Below are 23,699 nucleotides of genomic sequence, written 5' to 3' on the forward strand. Positions count from 1 at the left end.
CTCTGGCTCTGGCTCGCCAGGGTCTCTTTATAGGGGTGGAGGTTTCTGCACGAGGACATTGTAGAGTGTGATTTGTTCTCCCTCTTTATTGTCTTGAAAGGTCATTGGCTTTTTCTCCCTCCATTTAGTCAGAAAATGGCGCCTAATTCTTTGTTTAATCTGATGGATTTATGGCATGGCCCTTGGCTTTTGTCCCCAGTGTTATTGAGGGATGTGTGTGTATTCCAGGGCTTATTGTGGTCTGCTGTTGCCATTATTACGGTTTAATCTGAGTTATCACAGCAAGTATGTTTTAAAATAACATGATGTGTGTTAATGATCTACAAGCCTTCTTGGCGCTCATAGTCCTCCTTCTTTACACAATATCTGCCTGCAAAGCGTATTAGAATTCAGTGCAGAATGCAAAGTTTTCTGTACAATGGTATGGGAGAGAGACAATGTAAGCTGCCCAGGTTAGACAACGTCATCAAGACCATAGAACAGAACAGGCTGTCTTTGTCGATACATTAAGGGATCCTCGCAGCTAGCCTCTACACTAACCTACTGTACCATACTGTCAGCCTGTCAGCAGTCTAGTCCTGCATGTTGCAGCCTATATTCTTCTCTAAGCTCCCCGTTGGGAGGAGCACTCTACAGCCTGCGACACAAGCTGTGAGACTACCACCTAAATTACAGGTTGAGGTCATTCTGTAAGAAGGAAAGATGGGTGCAACATAAACACTTCTGTTATGTCAGTGTTGGAGTAACACTTAGGCAGTAGACTGCTGTGGATAGAGGAGAAAACACAGCCATGCTACCGCGCCATCCTCTCCTCTCCCATGTAGGCAGAACACAGTGTGACAGCAACATACAAGGGTGCAGTGGGGCAGGTGCTGGAGTCAGGGGTCAGGGGCTGCACTTATTACTCTGCCCATAGCTACTCAGCTATTACTCATGTGTTTGTGATGGTGATATGCCTCTGACTCAATGTTCTGTGTGTGTGTGTGTGTGTGTGTGTGTGTGTGTGTGTGTGTGTGTGTGTGTGTGTGTGTGTGTGTGTGTGTGTGTGTGTGTGTGTGTGTGTGTGTGTGTGTGTGTGTGTGTGTGTGTGTGTGTGTGTGTGTGTGTGTGTGTCTGCATGTGCCTCTCATGTGGAGCTGCTGTAATCTCCAACAGACAGGCAGACATGCCTGATAGATGTGAACATGACTGATACTACATTGCCAGCTGTCTCTAATACCCCCTATCCGTCCTCTCCTCTGCTAACACAGCCCCAAGGGGAGATCCAAGTGCAAACACAAAATCAGCATAATGACATTATGCATAAAATACCTGGCTGCCAAAATCCATTAAGAAAAAGGTGAGACATGTATGAATGGATCAGACTCATTGGCTGCAGTGGTAAACAATATCCAGTGAGCTTGGCCAGCGTTAGTGGGGGGGGCGAATCACACCTGAGACAGAAGCGTGAGTGATCATGCCATACAGTACACAGGCACTACATGGAGGGGTAAGATTTGGAACTCGAGCTGAAAATGCTCTGGTCTGCCCCCCAGCAGCAATAACAGCAGCAATAACAGCAGCAATAGCAGCAGCAATAGCAGTAGCAATAACAACAGCAATAGCAGCAATAACAACAGCAATAACAGCAGCAATAGCAGCAGCAATAACAACAGCAATAGCAGCAGCAATAACAACAGCAATAGCAGCAGCAATAACAACAGCAATAGCAGCAGCAATAACAACAGCAATAACAGCAATAACAACAGCAGTAACAGCAGCAACAACAACAGCAATAACAGCAGCAGTAACAGCAGCAATAACAACAGCAGTAACAGCAGCAATAACAACAGCAATAGCAGCAGCAATAGCAGCAGCAATAACAACAGCAATAACAGCAATAACAACAGCAATAACAACAACAGTAACAGCAGCAATAACAACAGCAGTAACAGCAGCAATAACAACAGCAGTAACAGCAGCAATAACAACAGCAGTAACAGCAGCAATAACAACAGCAGTAACAGCAGCAATAACAACAGCAGTAACAGCAGCAGTAACAAAAGCAGTAACAGCAGCAATAACAACAGCAATAACAGCAGCAGTAACAGCAGGGGCACAGCTGCTGTCTATGGAGGTAAAGGGCTTTCTGGAGGGGGGAGAGGTAGAGAGGGGAGGGAGAGAAGGGAGATAGGAAGGGGGAGAAGCGGTAGGGAGAGGGAGAGAGGGGAGGAGGAGGGAGAAGGGTACGATAGAGCAGAGTACAGATTCTCTTCTCTTGGTGGGCAGCCAGCAGACAAACACAAGCAGCAAGCACAATGCCCAATGGAGCCACAACATCCTCCTACAGCTCTAGGCCTGACAGCTTGTTTTGCAGAGTACATTTTATTCTCAGTTTGCTTTTCAGCTGTTTATTAAAAGGCCAGTGGAGACTGGTGGCCAGATAAGAAGTGGAGAGTGGAGCAAAATAATCCCTCCTTCCCTTCCTCTCTCCGTCCCTTGCTCCATCCCTCCCTGATGTCGGCATGTAACTGGTGGTGGCAGCTCTGAGTGAATGAATAATGTAGCACAAAGGGGTCTGGCCACGCTGACGTCACTCTGGGAACAATCGCTGTGGTTAATATTAATTGCATGAAGATTTGCAGGGTAAAGGGACAGCCCCTGTGAATCAATTTACACTCGGCTTCTGTACAGCAAAATTCCTCTAGCTGTCACGGCTGTTCGAAGGAGCGAACCAAAATGCAGCGTTTTCGTAGTTCCACATATTTATTTAAATGTGAAACTTAATGCAATACATAAATAACTGTCACGTCCTGACCAGTAAAGGGGTTATTTGTTATTGTAGTTTGGTCAGGACGTGGCAGGGGGTGTTTGTTTTATGTGGTTCGGGGTTTGTTGGGCTATGTACTTAGGTAAGAGGGGTGTTTATTTGATGTGTTCCGTTTTTTTTTGGTTTATGTTCTATGTTAGTATATTTCTATGTTCTAGTCTAGTCCTTTTAGTTCTATGTTTAGGGTTTTGATTGACCTTCAATTGGAGGCAGCTGTTCCTCGTTGCCTCTGGTTGAAGGTCCTATGTATAGGGGTGTTTTTGTATTGGGATTTGTGGGTAGTTGTCACCTGTTTTGTGTCTGTGCACATAACAGGATTGTTTAGTGTCGTTCGTTGTTTGTTCTATACGTGTTTCTTATGTTTTTTCCTTCTTTTAATTTAATAAAGAAGATGTGTATACACGTTCCCGCTGCACCTTGGTCCAATCCTTACGACAACCGTGACAGAACTACCCACCACCAACGGACCAAGCAGCGGAGGAGGGAGCAGCAGGTGGACTACAAGGAGTTTTGGACTTGGGAGCAGATATTAGCGGGAGAAGGACCATGGAGGAAGACTGGAGAGGTCCGGGAACGCTATATAGGAACACAGGGATTGGAGCACCGGGGTGAAGGATGGACATGGGAGGACAAACGAAGGAAGTTAGAGGAGACCTGGAGGCAGCCTCAAGAACATTTTGGGAAGGAGCTCCGGGAAGGTCGGCGGAGCCGAGGGTGGAACCAGAGCCAGTCGGAGTGAAGTTGGAGGTGAGCGAAGGGAGCGAAGCAGAGACAGTGAAGGAATTAATGGGGAAATTGGAGGAGAGAGCTATGAGAGAGCTGCTGTGTTGATGCATGAGGCACGACATTCGCCCTTTGGAGCGTGTCCTCGAATTGTTGTCACCTAAGTTAGCTCTCTATACTTGTCCTGAGGTGCGTGCTAGCCGTCTGGTGAAGACAGTACCTGCACCACGCAGCAGGCCTCCAGTGCGTCAGCCCAGTCCAGTATGTCCTGTTCCTGCCCCTCGCACTAGCCCTGTGGTGCAGGTTGCTAGTGTGGTACCTCCAGTATCAGCCCCACGCAGCAGGCCTCCACTGCGTCAGCCCAGTCCAGTATGTCCTGTTCCTGCCCCTCGCACGAGCCCTGTGGTGCGTGTTGCTAGTGTGGTACCTCCCATACCAGCCCCACGCAGCAGTCCTCCAGTGCGTCAGTCCAGTCCAGTACGTCCTGTTCCTGCCCCTCGCACTAGCCCTGAGGTGCGTGTTGCTAGTGTGGTACCTCCGGTACCAGCCCCACGCAGCAGATCTCCAGTGCGTCAGCCCAGTCCAGTACGTCCTGTTCCTGCTCCTCGCACTAGCCCTGGGGTGCGTGTCTCCAGTCTGGTACTTACAGTACTTACAGTAATTACTGTACCAGCCCCACGCACCAAGTCTCCAGTGCGTCAGCCCAGTCCAGTTCTTCCTGTTTCTGCTCCTCGCACTAGCCCTGTGGTGCGTGTTCCTAGTCTGGCGCTTCCTAAGCCAGTCCCACGCATCAGGCCTTCAGTGCGCAGTCCCCGTCCAGAGCTTCCGGCAACAGTGCCTCGTCCAGAGTGTCCGGCAACAGTGCCTCGTCCAGAGTGTCCGGCGACAGTGCAGAGTGTCCGGCAACAGTGCCCTGTCCAGAGCTTCCGGCGACAGTGCCCCGTAGAGAGACGGCCCACAGTCCGGAACCGAGAGAGACGGCCCACAGTCCGGAACCGAGAGAGACGGCCCACAGTCCGGAACCGAGAGAGATGGCCCACAGTCCGGAACCGAGAGAGACGGCCCACAGTCCGGAGCCGAGAGAGACGGCCCACAGTCCGGAACCGAGAGAGACGGCCCACAGTCCGGAACCGGCACAGCCAGAGTCGCCCTACAGTCCGGAACCGGCACAGCCGGAGTCGCCCTACAGTCCGGAACCGGCGCAGCCAGAGTCGCCCTACAGTCCGGAACCGGCACAGCCAGAGTCGCCCTACAGTCCGGAACCGGCGCAGCCAGAGTCGCCCTACAGTCCGGAACCGGCGCAGCCAGAGTTGCCCTACAGTCCGGAACCGGCGCAGCCAGAGACGCTCATCAGCCCTGAGCCTCCAGAGACGTACATCAGCCCTGAGCCTCCAGAGACGCTCATCAGCCCTGAGCCTCCAGAGACGCTAATCAGCCCGAGGTGTCCAGCGACGCGCCTCGGCCCGAGGTGTCCAGCGACACGCCTCGATCCGAGGTCTTCAGCGACGCACCTCGGCCAGAGGTCTTCAGCGACGCGCTTCAGTCCGAGGTCTCCAGCGATGCGCCTTAGCCCTGAGTCTTCAGAGGGGGAGGACAGGTTAGGTTGGGGACTAAGGCCGGGGCCTGAGCCACCTCCATAGTTGGAGGATTAGGGGGGGGTGTAGCAAGGGAGCCATCGGTGACGGTAGCCACCCTCCTTTCCCTCCCTTTAGTTGGGGATTTATTTTTTGTTTGTTTTTGGGGTTTTTGGATTAGGTTTTTGTTTTGAGGTGCATCCGGGGTCTGCACCTTGGGGGGGGGGGGGGGGGGGGGTTTGGGGGGTTCTGTCACGTCCTGACCAGTAAAGGGGTTATTTGTTATTGTAGTTTGGTCAGGACGTGGCAGGGGGTGTTTGTTTTATGTGGTTCGGGGTTTGTTGGGCCATGTACTTAGGTAAGAGGGGTGTTTGTTTGATGTGTTCCGGGGTTTTTTGGTTTATGTTCTGTGTTAGTATATTTCTATGTTCTAGTCTAGTCCTTTTAGTTCTATGTTTAGGGTTTTGATTGACCTTCAATTGGAGGCAGCTGTTCCTCGTTGACTCTGATTGAAGGTCCTATGTATAGGGGTGTTTTTGTATTGGGATTTGTGGGTAGTTGTCTCCTGTTTTGTGTATGTGCACCTAACAGGACTGTTTAGTGTCGTTCATTGTTTGTTGTATATGTGTTTCTTTAGTTTTTTCCTTCTTTTAATTTAATAAAGAAGATGTGTATACACGTTCCCGCTGCACCTTGGTCCAATCCTTACGACAACCATGACCATAACTTGAAAATAGGAAAACAACAAACCGTGAAGCAGGAGGAAAACCCCTACTTAAATATGATCTCTAATCAGAGGCAATGAGGATCAGCTGCCTCCAATTAGAGATCAACCCCAAACAATCCCAACATAGAAATAGACAAACTAGAACCTAAACATAGAAATAGAAAACATAGATTAACCAAAAACTCCCCCTGTCACGCCCTGCCCTACTCTACTATAGAAGATGACATCTTACTAGGGACAGGATGTGACAGTTCCCCCCCCCAAAGGTGCAGACTCCGAATGCAAACGAAACAAAAACCCCAACAAAACAACCACAAAACACAAAGGGAGGGTAGGGTGAGTGACTAGTGTCTATGGCGGCGGCTCTGGTTCCGGACGTAATACTCCCATCGCCCGCTGATCCCCCCGCTTCTGTATGTCCGGAGGAACCAGACCATTGATCATCACCGGAGGCTTCGGACCGCCAACCGCCGCTGAAGACTCTGGGCTAAAGGCCGCCGCTGAAGACACTGGGCTGCAGATCGCCGCTGAAGACACTGGGCTGCAGATCGCCGCTGAAGGCTCTGGGTTGCAGACCACCGCTGAAGGCTTTGGGTTGAGGAGCGTCTCTGTAGGTTCCGGACTGAGGACCTTCGCTGCAGGATCCGTGCCATGGGTCATTACTACTGGTTCCGCGTCATGGATAATCACTGGAGGCTTTGTGCCATGGATCATCACTGGAGGCTCCGGGCCATGGGTTATCACTGGAGGCTTCGTGCCATGCATCATCCCTACAAGCTCCGGGCCATGGATCATCACTGGAGGCTTCGTGCCTTGGATCATCCCTACGGGCTCCGGGCCATGGATCATCACTGGAGGCTTCGTGCCATGGATTAACACTACAGGCTCCGGGCCCTGGATCATCACTGGAAGCTTCGTGCCTTGGATCATCCCTATGGGCTCCGGGCCATGGATCATCACTGGAGGCTTCGTGCCATGGATTAACACTACAGGCTCCGGGCCCTGGATCATCACTGGAGGCTTCATACCATGGATTATCGCTGGAGACGTCGGACCATTGACCATCATTAGAGGCTTCCTTCAGGGTGCTGGAACTGGTCTCACCGAACTGGGGAGACGTACTAAGGGCCAAGTGCTCACAGCAGGCACTGGCTGTACCGGGTTATGGATGCACACTGGAGGTCTGCTACGTGGGTGGGGCTGGCATAGGAGGCGCCAGGCTAGTCACACACACCTTCAGGCTAGTGCGGGGAGCAGGAACAGGACTTACTGGGCTCTGGTGACGCACTGGAGGTCTGCTACGTGGGACTGGTATAGGAGGCGCCAGGCTAGTACCACATACCTTCGGGCTAGTGCGGGGAGCAGGAACAGGACATACTGGGCTCTGGTGACGCACTGGAGGTCAGATGCGCTGAGCAGGCACACTCCTTCCTGGCTGAATGCCAATCTTAGCCTGACAACGATGAGGAGCTTGCACCGAGCGCACCGGGCTTTGAATGCGTATAGGCAATACAGTGCGCATTTCCGCATAGCTCGGTGCTTTCCTCGTCACCCGCTCCCCACGGTAAGCACGGGGAGTTGGCTCAGGTCTCCATTCTGACTTAGCAAAACTCCCTGTGTGCTGCCTCTCGCACTTGCCTATTGGTGGATATAGCGCCTCGTAATATCGCTGCTCCGCTCTTGCTGCCTCTATCTCCTCCTTCGGTTGGCGATACTCCCCAGCCTGCCTCCAGGGTCCTTTCCCGTCTAATGTCTCCTCCCAAGTCCATGACTCCAAGTACTTCTCCTGTTGCTCCCTTCCACGCTGCTTGGTCCTTTGTTGGTGGGTTATTCTGTCACGGCTGTTCTAAGGAGCGGACCAAAATGCAGCGTTTTCTTAGTTCCACATATTTATTTAAACGTAAAACTTAACCTGTTGGGGGTAGGGGGCAGTATTTGCACGGCCGGATAAAAAAACGTACCCGATTTAATCTGGTTATTACTATTGCCCAGAAACTAGAATATGCATATAATTATTGGCTTTGGATAGAAAACACCCTAAAGTTTCTAAAACTGTTTGAATGGTGTCTGTGAGTATAACAGAACTCATATGGCAGGCAAAAACCTGAGAAGATTCCTTACAGGAAGTGGCCTGTCTGACAAGTTCTTGTTCTTCTTGGCTCTCTTTAATGAAAACTGAGGATCTTTGCTGTAACGTGACACTTCCTACGGCTCCCATAGGCTCTCAGAAGGCGGGAAAAAGCTGAATGATGTAATTCCAGCCACTGGCTGAAACACATTAGCGCTTTTGGTAAGTGCTCTATCAGAGGACAATGGGACGGAGGCGCGTGCACAAGTCGACCCCATGTTTTTATTTTCTCTCTCTTTGAACCTAAACACGCTTTCCCGGTCGGAATATTATCGCTTTTTTACGAGAAAAAATGGCATAAAAATTGATTTTAAACAGCGGTTGACATGCTTCGAAGTACGGTAATGGAATATTTAGAAATTTTTTGTCACGAAATGCGTTGTGCGCGTCACCCTTCTTTACCATTCGGATAGTGTCTTGAACGCACGAACAAAACAGAGGATATTTGAACATAACTATGGATTATTTTGAACCAAACCAACATTTGTTATTGAAGTAGAAGTCCTGGGAGTGCATTCTGACGAAGAACAGCAAAGGTAATAACATTTTTCTTATAGTAAATCTGACTTTGGTCAGGGCTAAACTTGGTGGGTGTCTAAATAGCTAGCCCTGTGATGCCGGGCTATCTACTGAGAATATTGCAAAATGTGCTTTCACCGAAAAGCTATTTTAAAATCGCACATAGCGAGTGCATAGAGGAGTTCTGTATCTATAATTCTTAAAATAATTGTTATGTTTTTTTGTGAACGTTTATCGTGAGCAATTTAGTAAATTCACCGGAAGTTTGCGGGGGGTATGCTAGTTCTGAACGTCACATGCTAATGTAAAAATCTGGTTTTTGATATAAATATGAACTTGATTGAACAAAACATGCATGTATTGTATAACATAATGTCCTAGGGTTGTCATCTGATGAAGATCATCAAAGGTTAGTGCTGCATTTAGCTGTGGTTTGGGTTTATGTGACATTATATGCTAGCTTGAAAAATGGGTGTCTGATTATTTCTGGCTGGGTACTCTGCTGACATAATCTAATGTTTTTCTTTCGTTGTAAAGCCTTTTTGAAATCGGACAGTGTGGTTAGATTAACGAGAGTCTTGTCTTTAAAATGGTGTAAAATAGTCATATGTTTGAGAAATTGAAGTAATAGCATTTCTAAGGTATTTGAATAACGCGCCACAGGATTCAACTGGCTGTTGAGTAGGTGGGACGATTTCGTCCCGCCGACCCTAGAGAGGTTAATGCAATACATAAATAACTTGAAAATAGGAAAACAACAAACCGTGACGCAGGAGGAACAGAAACACTCACAAAAGATATTAACCCACAAACCACAATGAGAAAAACCCCTACTTAAATATGATCTCTAATCAGAGGCAATGAGGATCAGCTGCCTCCAATTTGAGATCAACCCCAAACAATCCCAACATAGAAATAGACAAACTATAACCTAAACATAGAAATAGAAAACATAGATTAACCAAAAACACCCCCTGTCACGCCCTGCCCTACTCTAATATAGAAAATGACATCTTACTAGGGACAGGACGTGACACTAGCGCTGTAATCTGAATGGAAAGGTGGCAGACGCCATGCCACTGGTGGCAAGTCTGCCCTGGTTTTACTGTTGCCCAGTCTGGGAGAGGATGGATTCAGACTGAGGGAAGAGTTTCTCTCTCAGAAATGGGCCAGGTGTGTGTGAAGAGTGCAACATTATGCTTTCCTTGCTCCTGTACCCTTTCCACACGTTGCCTTAAGCTGGTAAAGCTCCCTGAATCTGCAGAAACCACTACTGCGTTCAAACAGCAAAACAACATGTTTTGAGCTGACATCAAAAGAGCTGTGAATTGCACCCAGTGGAACAAGGTTGAAGACTCATATCAGTGCAGTCAGAATGAAAGTAGATGGTCTTTACAAGCAGCCACATGCTGGTCTTACTTTTCCTTAGCTCTAGAACTCGGACAATCTCTTTTAAAACTGTCTTGCAAAGTTTTGGCTACAGTGGCGAAGTCTTTTCTCCTCTAACTCTGGCCTGGCGGTGATATAAATGTTAACCCATGAGTTAGGGCTGACTGTTTTATGTGTACTTCTTACCATCAGCATTCTACACTATGTACTGTTGGTCCTAAGGGGTACTGTATGACACATAATCCAATGACAGCCGCTGTTCAATAAATTAGATCTAGATGCTATTTGCTGACAGTTGGACTGGAGCAGGGGCTAAATATGTCCAGGCTCACACAGACAAGCAAACAGACAGAGTGAGAGTCAGAGAGAGAGAGAATGGTATAAGCACACTGTTACCCAGGTGAGAGAACAGCTAGGTGTTGGGCTGCCTCATGCCAGGAAACAACATGAATACCCCATGAAACAACATATGCACAGTTGAAGTCGGAAGTTTACATACACTTAGGTTGGAGTCAATAAAACTTGTTTTTCAACCACTCCACAAATTTCTTGTTAAGAAACTATAGTTTTGGCAAGTCGGTTAGGACATCTACTTTGTGCATGACACAAGCCATTCTTCCAACAATTGTTTACAGACAGATTATTTCACTTAAAATTCACTGTATCACAATTCCAGTGGGTCAGAAGTTTACATACACTAAGTTGACTGCGCCTTTAAACAGCTTGGAAAATTCCAGAAAATGATGTCATGGCTTTAGAAGCTTCATTTGAGTCAATTGGAGGTGTACCTGTGGATGTATTTCAAGACCTACCTTCAAACTCAGTGCCTCTTTGCTTGACATCATGGGCAAATCAAAAGAAATCAGCCAAGACCTCAGAAAAAAATTTGTAGACCTCCACAAGTCTGGTTCATCGCCTGAAGGTACCATGTTCATCGGTACAAACAATAGTACACAAGTATAAAGACTATGGGACCACGCAGCCGTCATACCGCTCAGGAAGGAAACGCGTTCTGTCTCCTAGAGCTGAACGTACTTTGGTGTGAAAGTGAAAATCAATCCCAGAACAACAGCAAAGGACATTGTGAAGATGCTGGCGGAAACAGGTACAAAAGTATCTACATCGACAGTCAAACGAGTCTTATATCAACATAACCTGAAAGGCTGCTCAGCAAGGAAGAAGCAGCTGCTCCAAAACCGGCATAAAAAAACAGACTACGCTTTGCAACTGCACATGGGGACAAAGATCGTACTTTTTGGAGAAATGTCCTCTGGTCTGATGAAATAAAAATAGAACTGTTTGGCCATAATGACCATCGTTATGTTTGGAGGAAAAAGGGGGAGGCTTGCAAGCTGAAGAACACCATCCCAACCGTGAAGCACGGGGGTGGCAGCATCATGTTGTGGGGGTGCTTTGCTGCAGGATGGACTGGTGCACTTCACAAAATATATGGTATCATGAGGCAGGAAAAGTATGTGGATATATTGAAGCAAAATCTCAAGATATCAGTCAGGAAGTTAAAGCTTGGTCACAAATGGGTTTTCCAAATGGACAATGACCCTAAGCATACTTCCAAAGTTGTGGCAACATGGCTTAAGGACAACAAAGTCAAGGTATTGGAGTGGTCATCACAAAGCCCTGACCTAAATCCTATAGAACATTTGTGGGCAGAACTGAAAAAGCGTGTGTGAGCAAGAAGGCCTACAAACCTGATTCAGTTACACCAGCTCTGTCAGGAGGAATGGGCCAAATTTCACCTAACTTATTGTGGGAAGCTTGTGGAAGGCTACCTGAAACGTTTGACCCAAGTTAAACAATTTAAAGGCAATGGTACCAAATATTAATTGAGTGTATGTAAACTTCTGACCCACTGGGAATCTGATGAAAGAAGTAAAAGCTGAAATAAATCACTCTCCACTATTATTCTGACATTTCACATTCTTAAAATAAAGTGGTGATCCTAACTGACCTAAAACAGGGAATTATTACTAGGATTAAATGTCAGGAATTGTGAAATATTGAGTTTAAATGTATTTGTTAAAGGTGTATGTAAACTTCCGACTTCAACTGTATGCAAGGAAACAACATGGATATGCCAGGAAACAACATGGATATGCCAGGAAACAACATGGATATGCCAGGAAACAACATGGATACGCCAGGAAACAACATGAATGTGTCAGGAAACAACATGATATGCCAGGAAACAACATGGATATGACTGGAAACAACATGGGTATGCCACGAAACAACATGATATGCCAGGAAACAACATGATACACCAGGAAACAACATGATATGCCAGAAAACAACATGATATGCCAGGAAACAGCATAGATATACCAGGAAACAACATGCATATACCAGGAAACAACATGATATGACAGGAAACAACATGAATATACCAGGAAACAACATGAATATACAAGGAAACAACATGGATATACCAGGAAACAACATGGATATGACAGGAAACAACATGGATATGACAGGAAACAACATGGATATGCCAGGAAACAACATGGATATGCCTAGTCCTGACACCAAATAATGTGTCATGTACAGTTTCAGTGTAGTTTGGATTAAATGTAAATAATATGTTCAAGTATGGAGTAAGAACACTGACATTCCAGTAAAAAAATACATTTTTACCATAATCCTTAAAATTATTGCATTAATTAACCAAGAGTGGCTTGTTTATGCCAACATGACAGCTACAAAAACATGTTTGTCCAGAGTGCATGAATTCATGATGGGTGTCAACATATTTGGACAGGACGAGTCAGAGCTTCCAAGGAAACTTGGCTGATCCAGCTTGACACATGCGTATGGACTTGGGCCAGTGTCCCAGACTGGGGTAATTGCAGCCACATCGAGCTGTATTTTCTATAAGAGCACTGGGAGCCTTGTTATTACCTTTAGAATACTACCTTGCGGCACAATTTTCACTCTAATTTAATGATTTATTCATTTAGCTATTGCACCCAGCAAGATTATAACTGCTTGCCTTCTGTCCAGATGATCCCGACCATCCTAGTGCTGCCAATGTACAAGAAAATGGGGAGGGGTTAGAGTCCATCTCATTAACTTAGGCAACATCATCTTATTAGCATAACAGGCTAAACATGCTGCCCGTTGTCCTGATTATGTCTGGAATGTAGGAAAGAACATTAGACAATGGTTTTCTCTTTACAGATCGGGGAGGTGCTGGATGTGTTGTAGGGGAGACCGGCGCACAAAGTAACATGGGACACAAAGTAACTAAATAACTCAAATTAGAAACCACAATGTGCTAATGCTTGATTAGTGTATCTACTTGCCTAGGAAGCTTTGAGTCAATCATTTTTAGTTTTATTGACAAAAATGTTTCATTCTGGCCGAATTCTACATTTTCTTTTTTTTAAATTATTGACCTGTGGAACATTCCCTATGCATCTAATCATATATAATTTTTTATCAGTAAGAAATGGTCTTTTGATTGGCATAGTCGTTGACAATAATTATTGTATTTTCTCAAAAGACTCAGACTTGTAATGGCTGTACATTTGTTAAAATGAACCCATTACCTAAAATTCTATTATATTTTATATGGTATTTAGGCACATCACATAATGATATAAAATGTCACTTCTTTACATACATTTTACCAGTACAACTAAGATAATACCTTAGAATAAAATAAAAAAAGTAATATTCATGCTTTTCAATGCTAAAAGTATCTTATGTAAAATATATTAATTTGACTACTCTGTTTTAGGTCAATATACATACAGTACCAGTCACAAGTTTGGACACACCTTCTCATTCAAGGGGTTTTGCTATTTTTACTATTTTCTACATTGCAGAATAATAGTGAAGACATCAAAACTATGAAATAACACACATGGAATCGTTTAGTAACCAAAAAAGTGTTCATCAAATCAAAATGTATTTTAGATTTGAGATTCTTCAAAGTAGCCACCCTTTGCCTTGATGACAGCTTTGCACACTCTTCTCTCAACCAGTTTCACCTGGAATGCTTTTCCAACAGTCTTGAAGGAGTTCCCACACATGCTGAGCACTTGTTGGCTGCTTTGCCTTCACTCTGCGGTCCAACCCAAACCACCTCAATTGGGTTGAGTTCGAGTGATTGTGGAGGACAGGTCATCTGATGCAGCACTCCATCACTCTCCTTCTTGGTCAAATAGCACTTAAACAGCCTGGAGGTGTGTTGGGTCATTGTCCTGTTGAAAAACCAATGATAGTCCCAATAAGCGCAAACCAGATGGGATGGCGTATCGCTGCAGAATGCTATGGTAGCCATGATGGTTAAGTGTGCCTTGAATTCTAAATAAATCCCCAACAAAAGCACCATCACACCTCCACCTCCATGCTTCATGGTGGGAACCACACAGGCAAAAATCATCTGTTCACCTACTCCGCGTGTCACAAAGACACGGTTGAAAAAACAAAATTCTCACAAAGGACAGATTTACACCAGTCTAATGCCCATTGCTTGTGTTTCTTGGCCCAAGCAAGTCTCTTCTTATTATTGGTGTCCTTTAGCAGTGGTTTCTTTACAGCAATTCGACCATGAAGGCCTGATTCACGCAGACTCCTCTGAACAGTTGATGTTGAGATGTGTCTGTTACTTGAACTCTATGAAGAATTTATTTGGGCAACAATTTCTGAGGGTGGTAACTCTAATGAGCTTATCCTCTGCAGTGGAGGTAACTCTGGGTCCACATGAGAGCTTCATCATAGTGCTTGATGGTTTTTGGGACAGCACTTGATGAAACTTTAAAAGTTCTTTACATTTTCTGGATTGACTATCTTCTGAATACCACCCCTACCTTGTCACAAAAAAACTGATTGGCTCAAATGCATTAAGGAAAGAAATTCCAGAAATGAACTTTTAACAAGGCACACCTGTTAATTAAAATGCATTCCAGGTGACTACCTCATGAAGCTGGTTGAGAGAATGCCAAGAGTGTGCAAAGCTGTCATCAAGGCAAAGGGTAGCTACTTGGAAGAATCTCAAATATAAAATATATTTTGATTTGTTTTACAATTTTTTTGTTTACTACATGATTCCATATGTGTTATTTCGTAGTTTTGATGTCTTCACTATTATTCTACAATGTATAAAATTGTAAAAATAAAGAAAAACTCTTGAATGAGAAGGTGTGTCCAAACTTTTGACTGGTACTGTACATGCCTAACAGATAACATTTAACTTTTTCCAAGATGGCGTAGCAGTTCAGACGTCCTCTACCCTCCTCTTGTCGTGTCCCGTGTATATACATATTTACATATTTTTTTCTTCACTTATCTTTTTATATATATATATTTTTTTTAATTCTAAAAACTCAACCTCAAAGCACTCTCCTGCAACCCGCCTGACCAATTTAAAAAAGAAAGTATTATTTACCTCATCTGAATTCCACAACAGAAGCTAGCAAGAGGTTAGCCATTTTCACTGGCTAACGTTGAAGTCCAGCTAGCCACGGTTAGCTGTCCTCAGCTATCCATTAGCTCGAAAAGCTATCGCCAGTTTTTGTACAGCGCGACTCAGACCAGAGCATACCGGACCTATTCTCTCTCCTTTCCCCGATTTCTACCGCAGGCTCTGGACATTTACACCTGGATCTTGCAGCTAACTAGCTGCTACCTGAGTGACTATTGGCAACGTCGGTCACGGAATTAACACACATTATTACGGAGCTAGCCAGCTAGCCATCTGAAGAGTTCCGTCAGCCACTCCTGGGCTATTCCTGAGCTAGCCAGCTGAAGTGTCTCCTGGGCTACAACTCACCTATCCTGACCCGTTTTACTGCCGATGCGGAGCCCCATCGGGTCTTCACGACTGGACCACCGACGTTATCTGCCCGAGGGAGTTATCCAACTGGCCCCTCCGTCGCGACGTAACCTGATCGCCCATCTGCGGCCCGCTAATCGTTAGCTGTCTTTTCGGCTGCGACCTGAATAGGTCTATCGGACACTTTTCTTGGGCCACTATAACTAACTATTTTGCCAACTTGGACTGGTCCCCCGTTCCACACGGAACCCCACTAACCCACAGACGGAAACGCACGAGGTGGCTAAAAACAGACCTCCCTCCCATCTTCCACCAGCTTGCTACCTATGGCCCGGCTAGCTGTCTGAATCTCACTGGACCCTTTGATCACTCGGCTAAGCATGCCTCTCCTTAATGTCAATATGCCTTCTCCATTGCTGTTCTGGTTAGTGTTTATTGGCTTATTTCACTGTAGAGCCTCTAGCCCTGCTCATTATACCTTATCCAACCTCTCAGTTCCTCCACCCACACATGCTATGACATCTTCTGGTTTCAATGATGTTTCTAGAGACAATATCTCTCTCATAATCACTAAATGCCTAGGTTTACCTCCTCTGTACTCACATCCCACCATACCTTTGTCTGTACATTATACCTTGAAGCTATTTTATCGCCCCCAGAAACCTGCTCCTTTTTCTCTCTATTCTGGACGTCACAGACGACCAATTCTTATAGCTTTTAGCCGTACCCTCATACTTATTCTTCTCTGCTCCTCTGGGGATGTAGAGGTGAATCCAGGCCCTGCAGTGCCTGGCTCCACTCCTACTCCCCAGGCGCTCTCTTTTGATGACTTCTGTAACCGTAATAACCTTGGTTTCATGCATGTTAACATTAGAAGCCTCCTCCCTAAGTTTGTTTTATTCACTGCTTTAGCACACTCTGCCAACCCGGATGTCCTAGCTGTGTCTGAATCTTGGCTTAGGAAGTCCACCAAAAACTCTGAAATCTTCATCCCTAACTACAACGTTTTCAGACAAGATAGAACGACCAAAGGGGGCGGTGTTGCAATCTACTGCAGAGATAGCCTGCAGAGTTCTGTCCTGCTATCCAGGTCTGTACCCAAACAATTTGAACTTCTACTTTTAAAAATCCACCTCTCCAAAAACAAGTCTCTCACCGTTGCCGCCTGCTATAGACCCCCCTCGGCCCCTAGTTGTGCTCTGGACACCATATGTGAACTGATTGCCCCCCATCTATCTTCAGAGCTCGTGCTACTAGGTGACCTAAACTGGGACATGCTTAACACCCCAGCCATCCTACAATCCAAGCTTGATGCCCTCAATCTCACACAAATTATTAATGAACCCACCAGGTACAACCCCAAAGCCGCAAACACTGGCACCCTCATAGATATCATCCTAACCAACGTGCCCTCTAAATACACCTCTGCTGTTTTCAACCAAGATCTCAGCGATCACTGCCTCATTGCCTGCACCCGTAATGGGTCAGCGGTCAAACGACCTCCACTCATCACTGTCAAACGCTCCCTGAAACATTTCAACGAGCAAGCCTTTCTAATCGACCTGGCCCTGGTATCCTGGAAGGATATTGACCTCATCCCGTCAGTAGAGGATGCCTGGTTATTTTTTTTAAATGCCTTCCTCTCCATCTTAAATAAGCATGCCCCTTTCAAGAAATTTAGAACCAGGAACAGATATAGCCCTTGGTTCTCCCCAGACCTGACTGCCCTTAACCAACACAAAAATATCCTGTGGCGTTCTGCATTAGCATCGAACTGCCCCCGCGATATGCAACTTTTTAGGGAAGTTAGAAACCAATACACACAGGCAGTTAGAAACGCCAAGGCTAGCTTTTTCAAACAGAAATCCGCTTCGTGCAACTCCAACTCTAAAAAGTTCTGGGACATTGTAAAGTCCATGGAGAATAAGAACACCTCCTCCCAACTGCCCACTGCACTGAGGATAGGAAACTCTGTCACCACCGATAAGCCCACTATAATTGAGAATTTCAACAAGCATTTTTCTACGGCTGGCCATGCTTTCCACCTAACTACCCCTACTGCATTCAACAGCACTGCACCCCCCACAGCTACTCGCCCAAGCCTCCCCCATTTCTCCTTCTCCCAAATCCATTCAGCTGATGTTCTGAAAGAGCTGCAAAATCTGGACCCCTACAAATCAGCTGGGCTTGACAATCTGGACCCTTTCTTTCTAAAATTATCTGCCGAAATTATTGCAACCCCTATTACTAGCCTGTTCAACCTCTCTTTCGTGTCGTCTGAGATTCCCATAGATTGGAAAGCAGCTGCTGTCATCCCCCTCTTCAAAGGAGGTGACACTCTTGACCCAAATTGCTACAGACCTATATCCATCCTACCCTGCCTTTCTAAGGTCTTCGAAAGCCAAGTTAACGAACAGATTACCGACCATTTCGAATCCCACCGCACCCTCTCCGCTATGCAATCTGGTTTCAGAGCTGGTCATGGGTGCACCTCAGCCACGCTCAAGGTCCTAAACGACATCGTAACCGCCATCGATAAGAAACAATACTGTGCTGCCGTATTCATTGACCTGGCCAAAGCTTTTGACTCTGTTAATCACCACATCCTCATCGGCAGACTCAGTAGCCTTGGTTTCTCAAACGATTGCGTTGCCTGGTTCACCAACTACTTCTCTGACAGAGTTCAGTGTGTCAAATCGGAGGGCCTACTGTCTGGACCTCTGGCAGTCTCTATGGGGGTACCACAGGGTTCAATTCTTGGGCCAAGTCTTTTCTCTGTATAAATAAATGATGTCGCTCTTGCTGCTGGTGAATCTCTGATCCACCTCTACGCAGACGACACCATTCTGTACACTTCTGGCCCTTCTTTGGACACTGTGTTAACCTCTCTAGGCTAGGCGGGACGAATTCGTCCCACCTACGTAACAGCCACGGCTATCCTGTGGCGCGATTTTCAAAACCTTAAAAATCCTATTACTTCAATTTCTCAAACATATGACTATTTTACAGCCATTTAAAGATAAGACTCTCGTTAATCTAACCACACTGTCCGATTTCAAAAAGGCTTTACAACGAAAGCAAAACATTAGATTATGTCAGCAGAGTACCAAGCCAGAAATAATCAGACACCCATTTTTCAAGCCAGCATATAATGTCACCAAAACCCAGAAGACAGCTAAATGCAGCACTCACCTTTGATGATCTTCATCAGATGACAACCCTAGGACATTATGTTATACAATACATGCATGTTTTGTTCAATCAAGTTCATATTTATATCAAAAACCAGCTTTTTACATTAGCATGTGACGTTCAGAACTAGCATACCCCCCCAAAATTCCGGGGAATTGGCTAACATTTTACTAAATTACTCACGATAAACGTTCACAAAAAGCATAACAATTATTTTAAGAATTATAGATACAGACCTCCTCTATGCACTCGATATGTCCGATTTTAAAATAGCTTTTTGGTGAAAGCACATTTTGCAATATTCTAAGTACATAGCCCAGGCATCACGGGCTCGCTATTTAGACACCCGGCAAGTTTAGCACTCACCATAATCATATTTACTATTATAAAAATGTCATTACCTTTTGTTGTCTTCGTCAGAATACACACCCAGGACAGCTACTTCAATAACAAATGTTGGTTTGGTCCAAAATAATCCATCGTTATATCCGAATAGCGGCGTTTTGTTCGTGCGTTCCAGACACTATCCGAAATAGTAAAGAAGTGTCGCGCGCATGGCGCAATTCGTGACAATAAAATTCTAAGTATTCCATTACCGTACGTCGAAGCATGTCAACCGCTGTTTAAAATCAATTTTTACGACATTTTTCTCGTAGAAAAGCGATAATATTCCGACAGGGAATCTCCTTTTCGGCAAACAGAGGAAAAAATCCCAAAGGCGGGGGCGGTCGGGGTCACGCGCATAAGCTAGTGTCTCTTGATGGGCCACTTGAGAAAGGCGATAATGTGTTTCAGCCTGGGGCTGGAATGACGACATTCTGTTTTTTCCCGGGCTCTGAGAGCCTATGGAAGACGTGGGAAGTGTCACGTTAGAGCAGAGATCCTTAGTAAATGATAGAGATGGAAAAGAAGTTCAACAAATGGTCAGACAGGCCACTTCCTGTAAAGGAATCTCTCAGGTTTTGACCTGCCATTTGAGTTCTGTTATACTCACAGACACCATTCAAACAGTTTTAGAAAATTTAGGGTGTTTTCTATCCATATGTAATAAGTATATGCATATTCTAGTTACTGAGTAGGAGTGGTAACCAGATTAAATCGGGTATGTTTTTTATCCAGCCGTGTCAATGCTGCCCCCTAGCCCTAACAGGTTAACAACCCTCCAGACGAGCTTCAATGCCATTCAACTCTCCTTCCGTGGTCTCCAACTGCTCCTAAACACAAGTAAAACTAAATGCATGCTCTTCAACCGATCGCTGCCTGCACCTGCCCGCCTGTCCAGCATCACTTCTCTGGACGGTTCTAACTTAGAATTTGTGGACAACTACAAATACCTAGGTGTCTGGTTAGACTGTAAACTCTCCTTCCAGACTCACATCAATCATCTCCAATCCAAAGTGAAATCTCGAATTGGCTTCCTATTTCGCAACAAAGCATCCTTCACTCATGCTGCCAAACATACCCTCGTAAAACTGACCATCCTACCAATCCTCGACTTCGGCGATGTCATTTACAAAATAGCTTCCAATACCCTACTCAACAAGCTGGATGCAGTCTATCACAGTGCCATCCGTTTTGTCACCAAAGCCCCATACACTACTCACCACTGCGACCTGTACGCTCTCGTTGGCTGGCCTTCGCTTCATAATCGGCGCCAAACACATTGGCTCCAGGTTATCTACAAGACCCTGCTAGGTAAAGTCCCCCCTTATCTCCGCTCACTGGTCACCATAGCAGCACCCACCTGTAGCACGCGCTCCAGCAGGTATATCTCTCTGGTCACCCCAAAAGCCAACTCCTCCTTTGGTCGTCTCTCCTTCCAGTTCTCTGCTGCCAATGACTGGAACGAACTACAAAAATCTCTGAAACTGGAAACACTTATCTCCCTCACTAGCTTTAAGCACCAGCTGTCAGAGCAGCTCACAGATCACTGCACCTGTACATAGCCCATCTATAATTTAGCCCAAACTACTACCTCTTCCCCTACTGTATTTATTTATTTTATTTATTTTGCTCCTGTGCACCATATTATTTATATTTTATCTCTGAACTTTCTTCAAACTACAAATCTACCATTCCAGTGTTTTTCTTGCTATACTTTATTTACTTTGCCACCATGGCATTTTTTTGCCTTTACCTCCCTTATCTCACATCATTTGCTCACATTGTATATAATCTTTTTTTTTTTTCTACTGCATCATTGATTGTATGTTGTTTTACTCCATGTGTAACTCTGTGTTTTTGTATGTTGTCGAACTGCTTTGCTTTATCTTGGCCAGGTCGCAATTGTAAATGACAACTTGTTCTCAACTTGCCTACCTGGTTAAATAAAGGTGAAATAAAAATAAAAAAATAAATAAAAAATAAAATGAAAATATTTTTTGTCCATACTGTATAGTGTATTTTTATCGAGATATCAGTTTTAAATTGGCCTGCTGGCCCCCCTACCTCTGAGGAAGCACAGTTCCCGCTCAGCCCAGTCAAAACTGATAGCTGTTCTGGCACCCCAATGGTGGAACAAGCTCCCTCACGACGCCAGGACAGCGGAGTCAATCACCACCTTCCGGAGACACCTGAAACCCCACCTCTTTAAGGAATACCTAGGATAGGATAAAGTAATCCTTCTAACCCCCCCCCCCCCCTTTAAAAGATTTAGATGCACTATTGTAAAGTGGTTGTTCCACTGGATATCATAAGGTGAATGCACCAATTTGTAAGTCGCTCTGGATAAGAGCGTCTGCTAAATGACTTAAATGTAAATGTAAATCAGAGAGTTTTCAATTACCCCTCATTTTTACCAATGAAGACTATGCTACAATTAATACCGCAGTCCGTTACAATTAGCCCCATGAGAAATACAGGGGGGAGGGGGTTAATAGAACCGTTGTTGCTGTGTGTTATGGTAGCTAAGATATGTGCGTTGTTTGGATAAAAATACTATGAATCTACAGCACATCAAATAATATTTTCAAAAATAATAAAAAGCCTAAAAGTGTTCCATTGTGCCCTGGTCTCCCCTACACATCCACTGTGTACATAATCTACTGTGTTAGTATATAAGCGACTGGTAGTACAGTGTTAGTACACCGTCACCTGTGTCTGACAAGGAAGCAAACACAGAAACTGCATCAAAGCCCAAGGAGTTGCAAGGGTAGAGTACCTGTCGAAAATGAGAAAATACAACCCGCTCTCCAGAAATAACCTATAAGTTTGCCTTAAGTTGTTTTTTCTAAGCCAATGCCCTTTTTGTTTCTTTGGACACACGTGTTATTTCTTGTTAGAGGTGGTGAAGGGTTCCCCTGAGTCGCCAGGGAAACTGTGTTGCCTGACAGTCGAAGGTACAGAAAACAAGCAGTGCATTCTTCTTCTTAATGTGCTTGTACACTCACTGTGTAATTGCATACTGTATTGTGATACTGCACACAGTCCTCAATGGGAAATACATTATTTTACGTACATATGTAACAAAAAAATAATACATCATATCGGACATGCTAGACCACCAATTCAAAGACACACCATAACAAGACCCTCAGCAACAAACAAAGCTTTTTAGTCAAATTGTCAGTTTGATTGACGGTAGCCGATGAAAGCTCTCCATGTGCTCTTGCTGTCTCCTGCTATTTGAGCAGGAAGGAACATGATGATGGGGATTATCAGTGATACCTCATGTCAGTCAGTGACTCAGTCAGGCCACAATCAGGTTCCCTGCTCCTTCAGACTACCTGCATGGCTCTGTAGTCTACTGCATACAATATGGATGGCTTAAATCTCCAACACTTCCACAATGCTGCTACAGCTACATGCATACAGGGAGGGACTCAGGACAAAGATGGCAATCTTCCTTCATGTTAGGATCTTTATCAGCATGAAACATTTTTAATCTTCATTATTATGTCTCTGTTTGTGCTCCTGCTGCAAGCACCTCTTTGCATTTCTACTGAAGGGTGTAATCAAGCATGGAGAGAGAGAGACATAAATATTATTTACCGTGGGCTTCAGTGATGGACTGCTATTCCTAACACATGCTGCGGAAGGACTCCCGTTCATTATCAAAATCCTGGTTTTGTCCCTGCTTGTTTTGCCTCTTTCTGCTTCTCTGTGTGACTTGTCATATACAGAGACAGCATTCAAAGCATCCCTTTATTTGATCCCTCTGTGGCAGATGACACCGGTATTCAATCCTTGGATGATGGATGGAGAAAAGAGGGAAAATAAAAGAGAGAGGGGGAGAATTTCCCCGGCTTCATTTTCTGTCCTCTCCTCAGCTCAGGCTCACACACAGATACACGCAAGCAAGGGGGGATGTCAGAGAGAGACGGTGATGTGTTTTGCTCCGTGGTCGTCCTTCTCCCCTCTCTATCTGTCCCTCCCTCTTTCTTCCTCTCTCTCTGTCTATCTCTGTCTCTGTTGCCGCGACTCGGCGGTTGTCTTAGAGGCAGACTGTGCTGTGCTGTCGTAACGGGGGAGATGGCTCTTCGCGTGTAGAGACATCTGTGAATGTGTTTATGTGGGACTAAAGTAGCCTCTTAGCCGAGGCAGAGACCCCCCTCCCCTTGTAGAGATGGTCTCGCTAATGGCATGTACCATTAAGGCTCAGAGCATGGTGGGCTACAGTAGAGAGAGAGAGAGAGAGAGGGAACAGGGAGGGGGGATAGTGAGAGGCAGGCAGAGAAAGAAAGGAAACATGGTGAGCTGAGCGTATTCATCATCTATTCCCACCTCACTCCTTTCTGGAAGCTTTCTCCTTTTCCTCTCATTTATTTTTACCTTTTACACGAGAGGATCCTTGTTATGCACACTGTTTCTCTGTGAATGATCCAGCCAGTTAACCATACTGT

At 45.3% G+C, this 23,699-nt stretch overlaps 1 protein-coding gene across 3 annotated transcripts in view; it reads right to left on the minus strand.

Moving 5' to 3' along the window:
• The window catches only part of LOC106612958 (galactosylgalactosylxylosylprotein 3-beta-glucuronosyltransferase 1), a 135,912-nt gene extending 112,495 nt beyond the window's left edge, over positions 1 to 23,417 (minus strand). For 2 of the 3 annotated variants that reach the window (XM_082956369.1, XM_082956370.1), the window contains exon 1: positions 22,849 to 23,416. The gene's annotated coding sequence lies outside the window, so the exon portion shown is untranslated. Of the gene's footprint in view, positions 1 to 22,848 lie in introns of all 3 variants that reach the window. The other variant, XM_082956372.1, reaches the window with a different exon arrangement.
• Between the last annotated feature and the right edge of the window lie 282 nt (positions 23,418 to 23,699).

This window comes from Salmo salar, chromosome 09, assembly GCF_965601325.2.
Source record: "Salmo salar chromosome 09, fSalSal1, whole genome shotgun sequence".
In the NCBI taxonomy this organism is placed as follows: Eukaryota; Metazoa; Chordata; class Actinopteri; order Salmoniformes; family Salmonidae; genus Salmo; species Salmo salar.